The 10140-nt window shown below is 44.4% G+C and overlaps 1 protein-coding gene and 1 long non-coding RNA gene across 4 annotated transcripts in view; one reads left to right on the plus strand and one right to left on the minus strand.

Moving 5' to 3' along the window:
* Positions 1 to 10140, plus strand: part of Tbc1d1 (TBC1 domain family member 1) — a 199481-nt gene that overhangs the window by 59740 nt on the left and 129601 nt on the right. The gene's annotated exons all lie outside the window — the stretch shown is intronic.
* The window catches only part of LOC116071014, a 2278-nt gene continuing 479 nt past the window's right edge, over positions 8342 to 10140 (minus strand). The window contains exon 2 of the long non-coding RNA XR_004110671.1: positions 8342 to 8463. This is a non-coding gene — a long non-coding RNA (uncharacterized LOC116071014). The remainder of the gene's footprint in view (positions 8464 to 10140) is intronic.

Consider the following 10140-nt stretch of genomic DNA (forward strand, 5'->3'; position numbering starts at 1 on the left):
CCCCTGCACCCCCCTCCCACCCCCTCCACCCCTGTCTCTCTTAGCAGTTACCAGGAGCTAACACTTGGATCATGATATCTGGAAAGAGTCCTTGCTCAGCGCACCTGAAAATCACACCAGGAAGAGCCTGAGCAGACGCTTGACCCGATGCTGGAGTCTGTCTGTGGCTCACTGGATTTTACCTTGAAATCTCAGGTTATGCCAAGAAAGTAAAAACACAGCTTTAGGGCTGACAGGATAGCTTTGTAGGTAGAGGCATCTGCCACCAAGTCCAACAACCCCAATCCAACCCCTCAGACCACATGGTAGAAAGAGAGAACCAGTCCTAATAAGTTGGCCTCTGACCCACACACACGCCTGCCTCCCCTCGTCATGTCATACAATAGCAATGATACATTTTTAAAAGGATCATGTTTTTGCATAAGGAAGCATGTTCATTTCAGACTGTGAACACTGTCAGAAAGAGTGAACACTGTCAGAAAGGGCTCAGCTGTGGATAAAACCTGGAATTCAGCTTTGTTAGAAAGTCTTAGAAATTAAAAATTAAAAAAAAAATCATATTCAAAGGTAAATTTAGCCACCCAAAACAGGAAACTATGACCTGCTGTGGGGGCAGGGAAAAGAGTTTGGATCAGGTTTTTATTTGCTAATAGGCCAGTTAGGAAATAGCATTTTATACTTTTCAGTCATTTGTTTGTTTGTTTGTTTGTTTAATATTTCTGTCGTGTATGTGTTCACATGTGTGTTAGGTCGCATGCCAGACCCTAGCTTTGGTTGGCATTCCTGAGTTGTTGTTCTGTAGGAATACTGTCTGCCTTGTTTTTTCAGATAGTCTCTCGCTGGTCTGGAACTCACCTATTAGGCTATTGTAGCCTGGCCATTCAGGAAGCTCCAGGAATCCAGCCTTCTTCCTTCTTCCCAAGTTCTGAGATTACAAACCTACCACTGCATGGGCCTGGCTGCCTGCTGCTCTTTTGTTGTTGCTACTGTTGCTGTTGCTGCTGTGGTTGTTTTTCTTACACAGGTTCTGGGGATTGAACCCAGGTCCTTGTGCTTGCAAGGCAAGCGCTTTACCGTCTGAGCCATTTCTCCAGCCCCCTTCTAGGTCTTTGATTTTTTTTTTAAAGGAGGAACATATTTTTTCCATTTAGTAGTCATTATCTTAATGACATTAGTGCACAGGGAAATTTTGTGAAACACAGATGGATCTTTTCGAATGTTTCCATTATAAATGTTCACAAGCTGTCTGAGATGAAAGCTGAGATCCCCTGTTTCATTATAACACAAGGTGTGGATGTCAAAATCTTTTGACTCTAAATTTTTTACTGTTTTCTTTTATGAGCTCATTACTGCTGGATTTTTTTTCCCCATGAATTTGAAGTATGTACAGTACTTTGGAAGGAAGATTATTTGCTTTAACTTTATAGACTGAGCTAAAAATAGATAAATGCTGTTTCTAGTTTTGGAATGCCATACAAGCTAAAAAGTGAATATGACCAATCTACACAGGAAGTAAAATACAGAGAAGGAAACAGATACTTACGTAGCAAAATGTAATCAGAAAGTTGGTTTTGAAATGGCACAGCATTTTGATAAATTGACAATTATTATAGTGGAAGAGAGAAATTTATTTCACAAGCAAATATTAGTTTTCCTCATGCTTATGTGTACACAGAACAGAGGCACTCCAGAGATGAACTTTATTTTTGAGAGATTCCCTGAAGGTCCATCCAAGTTCAGTCACTTCCACCATTTTGTGTAGTCTTAGGATTTCTACGTAGGGAGTAGCCAGCTTTTAATTTTGCAAGACTTTTGGATTAATTTAGAGAAGGCACCTAGAGCCTCTGAATATACTCGTACTAAAGTTGTTGGCTGTTTTTCTGGTTAATAAGAATTTGTAATTCAACTGAAAAATCAATATCTAACACTAGAGGCCTGGACCGGTGAGTAACGGTACTTGCTACCAAGCCTGATGACTTAACTTAAATCTCAGGACCCACATGGTAGAAGGAGAGAATCAACTTCCATAATCTGTCCTCTATATGTGAGCCATGCCAAATGCACCCATGCACAAAATAAAAATAGTAAACTGAAATAAAGCTGGAGACCTCGATTTAAATATTGACATGGATACATTGAAGTATAGATTGACTAGCCCTAATCTGGAAATCCCAAACCTTCTAACACGAATGCGATGCCACAAGTAGAGAATTCCATACCTGTGTCTGTGATGCTCAAGGTCAAATATAGGTGCGGAAAGATATTGTGTGACATTACCCTTATGCTGCATGACATCATCATAATTCCGTGTGATATCACCATCATTCTGTGTAACGTTACCCTCATTCTATGTGACATCACCCTCATGTGGTGTGACATCGGCATGCTGTGTATATAAGTGTAATTGAACCAATCTAAGCTTATACACAACTAGCTTACAAATAAATGAGACTCAGACTATGGTTATTTTATTTGGCTTTGACAATTACTGGAGTGTAACCTCTACTCTTCTGTTTAAACTGCTGGCCTGGCTGCCTCCCCAGCCATGCACCCCAGATACTGGCTGTTTCTCCTGGTCACATGCTCATGGTCCATCTCCCCTCATGGTGCCTTCTCCTCTCTCCCCTTGTTCTCCCCCTTCTCCTCTTCTCACCCCATTCAACCAGGTAACTCAGAAGCCCACCTACCTCTAACCCCTCCAGTAATTAGCTGTAGCCATTCTTATTTAACTGCTAGTTTTAAATTAAGGAACAAGGATTGCACAACAAAAGCTGGTAACCTGGAGAACTCACTTGTAGGCCTAGACTTTGGGGTATAGAACTTTAGCATTATAGTATATAGCAACAGACCAAACTTCAACGTATAAGGTACAGATGAAACAAAGTGAATTTTGTGTTCATGCTTGAGTCCATACACCCACCCCCCAATCTGAAACACCTCTGATGAAGGGTACCCTGTCTATAGAATGTTCTGCTGATAGTCATCTAAACTTATGTACTCTAACTCCAATTAAGTGCTCACCAGATTTTCTTCCCCATCCCTTTAACCTTTTGGCTCTTCTGTCCCTACTTTATTGAGCATCATTGGCATTGAAGCTGACCCTATTCTGACTTTTGAGTGACTTCAAATGTGAGTGTAGGCATGTTCCTGAAAAAGAAGTTGGGGTTATGGAGAATTGGGATAGGTAGAACGTTGGGAATGGAGAGGCATTGTCCTCCCATAAATGAGTGGGATACAAAGCCTCGGGTGGAGTTTCTGAACCCCTAGAAGTGAGGAGGGGTAGGATAGGAGAGATGGCTTTGTGGTTAAGAACAGTGACTGCTCTTCAAGAGGACCTGGGTTCAATTCCTAGCAACCACATGGCAGCTTACAACCACCTGTTAGTCCAGTTCCAGTGTATCTAATGCCTTCTTATGACATTCATGGGCACCGCATGCAAAAGACCCATAAACAAACAAACAAACAAACAAGTAGCCCAATAATGTGTGTGTATACTTAGACTCTGCCTAGTAGAATGACTGGAATTTGCCAGAGAGTCTTGAACGATATATTGTTTGGTTTCTAGAGTTAAAGGGAAAAAAAACCAAGTGCACAATCTTGATGGTAAATAGAGCAACACATATAAAAAGGAGACAAGAGCACTGAGAGACACCCATCAAAGATTTGGTTTTGGCTGTTTGTTCTGTCATATTTTGCATGTCTGTAACATATATCTGAATGCAGGGCCTTTGAATCATTTTGTTTGTTTTGTTTTGTTTTTCAAGACAAGGTTTCTCTGTATAGCCCTGGCTATCGTGGAACTCACTCTGTAGACCAGGCTGGCCTTGAACTCAGAAATCTGCCTACCTCTGCCTCCCAAGTGCTGGGACTTAAGACGTGCACCACCACCACCACCCAGCAGAATCATTTTTCCCCCTACAATTTAATGTTGCTCATACTTGGAGCAAGATGATGGCTTGGTGGTTAAGAGTGTTTGCTGTGAGGGCTAAAGTATGGGTTCTAGCACTCACATAAAATCTGGGTGTGGTCCTGTGTATGCCTGTTATCCTGCGTTGAAGAGGGCAAAGACCAGAAGGTAGCTGGGACTTGCTGGCTGTGGAAAAGCACAAGCTCATTGAGAGCTTCTGCCTCAAAGAAACAAGGTGGAGGATGATAGAGGAGGTATCCCACATCTTCCTTTGTTCTCAGCAGGTACACACAGATGCGTGTATACATACGCAGGCGGATGCACACGTGGGCGTGCGCACACACACACACAAACACACACACACACACACACACACACACACACACACACCCCTTAGAACTATCATTACCCAATACCAGCAACCCATGCTGCTGTCGCTGCCATCACCACAGTGACCATCTGCTGAGCATTACTACAGATCGGAATTCTCGCTCAGTGCGTTGAATGCGTCATCTCACTCATTCCCAAAGCCACCCATTAAGGGACAGGTGCTGGCACGATAAAGATTCTAGGACCTGACTTCCTAAGGTCGCTCTGCCATCACCCTACGAAGGGAGTGTGGAACTGAGACATGACTCACAGAGTATGAAAACTTGCTTCACAATCCTTTATGACCAACTTTGCTCTCTAATTCCAAAATACTTCATCACTTCAAAGAGAAACCCAGTGCTCATTAGCAGTCTGTCCATCATCCCCCAACCCCCACTCAACCCCTGCCCTACTGTTGTGTGACAAGGGGCACAGGCCCACATCTACTCGCCCCAGATGGGGGGCCAGCCCATAGCCAAGCCAGGTATGGGTACCATCTAATTCCAAATTGATGAACTAATGCCTTTTATTGGGGTTACTTACTAGAATGTGGATGAGGGGTTCCTTACAGGAACAGAAACGACCCAGACATCTGCATCGCCAAGGGCCCATCCCCCAGCATGGGTGACAGCTCACAAAATCTGGGAACCTGGAGCACACTACAGTCTGCAAGCAGCTCAACAGGTTAGAGGCTGTCCTTTCCAGGTGCCTCAGTTGATCTGTCTTGAGGCAACTTGTCTGGTCTCTGCTTCTTCCAAGCCGGGCAGTCGGTCTGGTCTCAGAGTCTTCTTTGCAGCTTCTCTTGACTGAGACTGACTGCAATCTTGATGGTTTACACTGGAAGAGAGGGACCTAGAGAATCCTACTGGTTTCAGGGACTTCCTGAAGCTGTTTTGAGTTGTTTACTTTCTTGCTTAAGAAGCTTCACTCTGGGAAGAAATTGCTAGAGACCCGGGTAACCACTGACCCACTTTCTCTCTATACATACCTGCTCTGGACAATTTCATATAAATGTAACCACATTATATATTGTCTTTTGTGACTAGTTTATGTCAATATTGCCTAAGTCTACCCATGTTGTGCATAATATTATATCGAATACATCTTGCTTTGATTGATGTGCAAGACATTAAGTTGCTAATATGTGCTTTTTAAAAGCTGTTATACAGTAAGTGACATTCATGATTCCTGGACAGGTTTTTGCATAGTCATCTGGTTTCCATTCGTACACAGGCATTTCCAGTCTTGGGGTTTGGCTTAGTCCATGTTCTATCGGTGCGAAGAGACACTTTTCTAAGAATGACCCTGGCAACTCTTATAAAAGAAAGCATTTAATTTGGGCTTGCTTATATCTCAGAGGTTAAATCCATCATCAACAAGGCAAGGACCATGACAGCATGCAGGCAGATACATGGCTGGAGAACTGAATGAGGGTTCTACATTTGGATTCCCAGGCTGCAGGAAGAGAAAGTGAGATACTGGGCCTGGCTCCAGCTTTTGAAACCTCAAAGCCCACCCCCAGTGACGTTCTTCCTCCAACAAGGCCACACCTCCTAATCCTTCTCAAATAGTTGAACTCCCTGTTGACTTAAACATTCAAATACAGGACTGTGGCAGTAGAGGACATTCTTATTCAAACCACCACAGAGTTTTTCTGTACTTGATACTATTCTTAGCAAATCTTTATTTTAAAAATTGTTTTAAAGATATATTTTATGTCTGTGCTCCTGCTTGTCTGTATTTGCACCTGTATGCAGGTGCCTGAGATGTCTAGAAGAGGGTGTCAGATCCCCTGGAATTTGAGTTACATGTAATAGTCATTGTGGATACTGGGAACAGAACCCAGGTCCTCTGGAAGAGCAATCAGTGCTCTTAACCACAGAGCCAGCATTTCAGTCCCGTGCACTTTTTTTTTCCTAGAAACAACCTTTTTTGACTGGAAGGGATAAAACTCAAGCTGCTATTTTACTAAATCAATGTCTCCCCTCACCTCGCCTCTCCTCTCCTCCTTCCTCCATTCCTCTCCTCCCCCATCTTCCCACTCCATGTGGGCCATCTCCTCCAAACCTGTCCCGTCTAGTTCTGGAAAGCCTACTCCCCCACTCTTATTCCTACCTTCTGTACAGTGCCTGACATTTCCCAGCCCAGAAGACCATTCTGTCTCTGAAGCCTGCAGTCCTCTTCCTCTTGTGAGCATGCCTAGAAGTCTTCCCATTTTCTTGGCATTTTACCCTCTGGTCGCAGTTTTCACTTCCTGGCTTTTATCCTCCTTGAGGGCAGGATTGAGGTCTGATTCACTGTCTCTATTCTCTGAGATGACTCCCTTGCCTTTCACTATAGGTACCAATGAATATTCATATTTGTGAACTGAATAAGTCCCTGGCTAGTTGCCAAGTGGTTCTGATTCACTTGAAACCCCGCTGAATTTCCTTGTACGGTTAGTGTTACAATGGTCCTATTTTTAACCAGGTCTTGTGGTGAGGAAGGAGCTGGTGAGTGAGGCCATGCTTTCTTATGCTCTTTAGTCTCCTTTGGGTTGGAGGCATGCAGCCTGTCTGCCATCTTTTCCTGAATACGCAGAACATTTCCAGTCCTTTCTTCTTGAGCTCTTGAGTTAACAAATGGCATTACAGGAAATCAAGAAGTTCCACAGTAAAAAGTTCCACTGAATGCATAGCAAACAACCTACAGAATGGGAGAGAGATCTTTGCCATTTATCTACTTCTGACAGGGAGCTGGGATGGACGGCTTGGAAAGAACCGCAGAAATCAAACACCAGGGGCAGAACTTGGCAAAAAAGCTGGGCAGGAGTATCTAGGCTTGTTTGTGGGGTATGGTCAGACTTGGCAGGGGCAATCTTCTTCCATTCCGAAGTCTACCTTCTTTTCATGTTTCAGGAAGACTGATGAGGTGGTCCATCTGATCATCCTTTGGAACCACCTTGGGTTTTCTTTTCTTTTCTTTTTTTTTCTATTTTTCCGAGACAGGGTTTCTCTGCATAGCCCTGGCTGTCCTGGAACTCACTCTGTAGACCAGGCTGGCCTCGAACTCAGAAATCCGCCTGCCTTTCCCTCCCAAGTGCTGGGATTAAAGGCGTGCGCCACCACTGCCCGGCGCCACCTTGGGTTTTCCGAATGGACGCAGTCAACCAGAGCTATCTGATTAGCCTGTTGCTCACAGCACACCGTTCTTGTATTAGTTACTGTGTTCCTTGCTGTGACAAGACACCTGACCAGATCAGCTTAAGGAAGGAAGGAAGGGTTTGCTCTGGCCAGATGGAGGAAGGAGGGCAGCAGTCAGGAAGCTGATAAAAGCTGACACTCAGCTGGCTTCCTCTAGTTTCTTCAGTGTGGAATCCCCAGCTCGTGGGATGGATGGTCCAAACCTACATTTAAGGTGGCTGCTCCTAGCTCAGTTCATCTACTGAGACTTTCCTATAGACATGCTCAGAGGTTGGTCCCTTAGGTGATTCTAGGTCCTATCAAGTTGGTAATTCCCATCCACTCCCTCCCTCTCTTATAGAATGTGGAAGTGGCTCTCAATCCTGATAGATCACTTACTAGAACACACATAACGATGCATCTCATAAATCTTATCCAAGCTTTAAGTAAACCTAGAAGTCAGCATCAATAATAATCTCTCCTCTCCAGCCAAGTTCAGTTGCCTGGCAACTGACTGGATGGAGTGTGCTAATGTCAGAGCACTCGACGCATTTCCTGTCCGTTTGTTCCTTACTGTTTCCCTCCTAGCTCTCCTAGTACTTGTATAACTGACCTTCCCTTTAAGTTTCCTAAAAATTTGCTCTTGGTCTGAGAGCAACGAAGTTATGTGTTATCCCCCACCTTCATGACAAGTGATTGACAGCTAGACAGCTGAGGACCACCAGCCTCCTTGAGCAATGAGTTCTGGCTGCATTCAAATCTGAATCTGAGATCTGTTATACTTAACTGCAGCCTGTGATTGATGCCTACAGACTTCCATGAGGGTGTGGGATACACATTTTCCAGTAGGCATATTTTTTGGGGGGGGGGGATATATGTTTTTTAGATGAGAGGGAAGTTGACATTTTAAGGGAAATTGTTGTATTTGGATGTGGGATGTTAATACTTTACTTTTAGTGAAATTCCAGATGGTAACAGAGGATTTCTTTGTGCAGTGTGGTTGGTACGTTGCATGTTGCCAGTAAACTAAAAGAGAGAGAGAAAAAAAGGACTTTTCATGTGTATTTCTCAAAATACTTGGTGTTAATGTTCCACATGTCCCTAGCAAATCCACTGGATGTGAAAACCCCTGCTTTCCCGTGAAAGAAGTATTTTGTCCACTCCTGGCACAGGCCAAGAGACCTGGCTCAGAGGGAGGCAGGCCTTTGAGTATATGGCAAGTTCAGACTAGAGTGTGCCTGAGCCTGTACCCTGGATGCACATACATAAACCTGAGTCTGGGTTTAAACAATGAAGGCTTCCAGTCTGCTATTTCACCTGTCTGTACACTTTCTCCTTGTAACTCTTACAAGTCAGCATTTGATCATATCCCCCCACCTCCTTTTTTTTATTTGTTTTTAAAGAATGCTTTGTAATTTGTTTAATTACAAAGCCCTTGCTATATTGCCTAGGCTGGCCTCAAACTCCAGCGCTCTCCAGCTTCAGCCTCCCCAGTACCTGGGATTACAGTCATGTAGCACTGTACCTGGTTTAATAGTTAACTCCTTATTCTCTTGAATGTTATATGTAAGCTCTCTCTCTCTCTCTCTCTCTCTCTCTCTCTCTCTCTTTTTGATTTTTCAAGACAGGGTTTCTCTGTGTAGTCTTGGCTGTCCTGGAACTCACTCTGTAGACCAGGCTGGCCTCGAACTCAGAAATCTGCCTGCCTCTGCCTCCCAAAGTGCTGGGATTAAAGGTGTGTGCCACCACCGCCCAGCTAGATGTAAGCTCTCTTTAGCAGCCTCATCTTCGTTGGCCGAAAACCTAGTTCCAGGCACTTCCGTTTTCTTTAGACAATTCTAGGGTGTCCTCTTCCATTCTCCAGAGTGGCTTTGGGATGCTGGGAAGTTCTGGAGTGGTGGTGGATGAGGGCATCGACCATTGTGCAGCTTTTCCACTGTGGTCCTTTTTAACTGTCTACTCACACCGAAACTCCAACCCCAAACTTTCCACCATCCCGAACGCACTTGAACTATTTCCTCAAAGCTCTGTTGATTCATAATTCATTCACAAAAATATTTTAAAGGCCAATGCCCATGTGTAAACTGGTCACTGGATGTGTCTAAGAAAAAGACACGCTGCCCATTTTTCTCTGCCCTCAATCTGTAGAGACTTCTATGACCTCAAAAGTGTGGGGATTTTGTTCTCCTAGTGGACAAGCAGTTCACATTGCTGTAGAGGAAACCAGCTGGGTGCTCGCTAACCCAATTTTGTTTGGAGCTGTGTACCTGGCTGTGTCCAATACAACAGATTAGAAACTCAGTCCTTTAGATACCCTGCCTCCAATCAGAAGCCAGCTTGCAACCCTAGGTTGGTGTGATGGTTTGTATATGCTTGGGCTACGGAGTGGCACTCTTAGGGGGCGTGCCCTTGTTGGATTAGGTACGTCACTGTGGGCATGGGCTTTAATACCCTAGCCCTAGCTGCCTGGAAGGCAGTAGTTTCCTAGCAGCCTCCAGATGAAGATGTAGAACTCTCAGCTCCTCCTGCACTATGCCTGCCTGGATGCTGCCATGTTCCCACCTTGATGATACTGGACTGAACCTCTAACATGTAAGCCAGCCCCAATTCAATGTTGTCCTTATAAGAGTTGCCTTGGAGCCGGGCCGTGGTGGCGCACGCCTTTAATCCTAGCACTTGGGAGGCAGAGGCAGGCGGATTTCT

Source organism: Mastomys coucha, unplaced genomic scaffold, assembly GCF_008632895.1.
Source record: "Mastomys coucha isolate ucsf_1 unplaced genomic scaffold, UCSF_Mcou_1 pScaffold22, whole genome shotgun sequence".
Taxonomy (NCBI): Eukaryota; Metazoa; Chordata; class Mammalia; order Rodentia; family Muridae; genus Mastomys; species Mastomys coucha.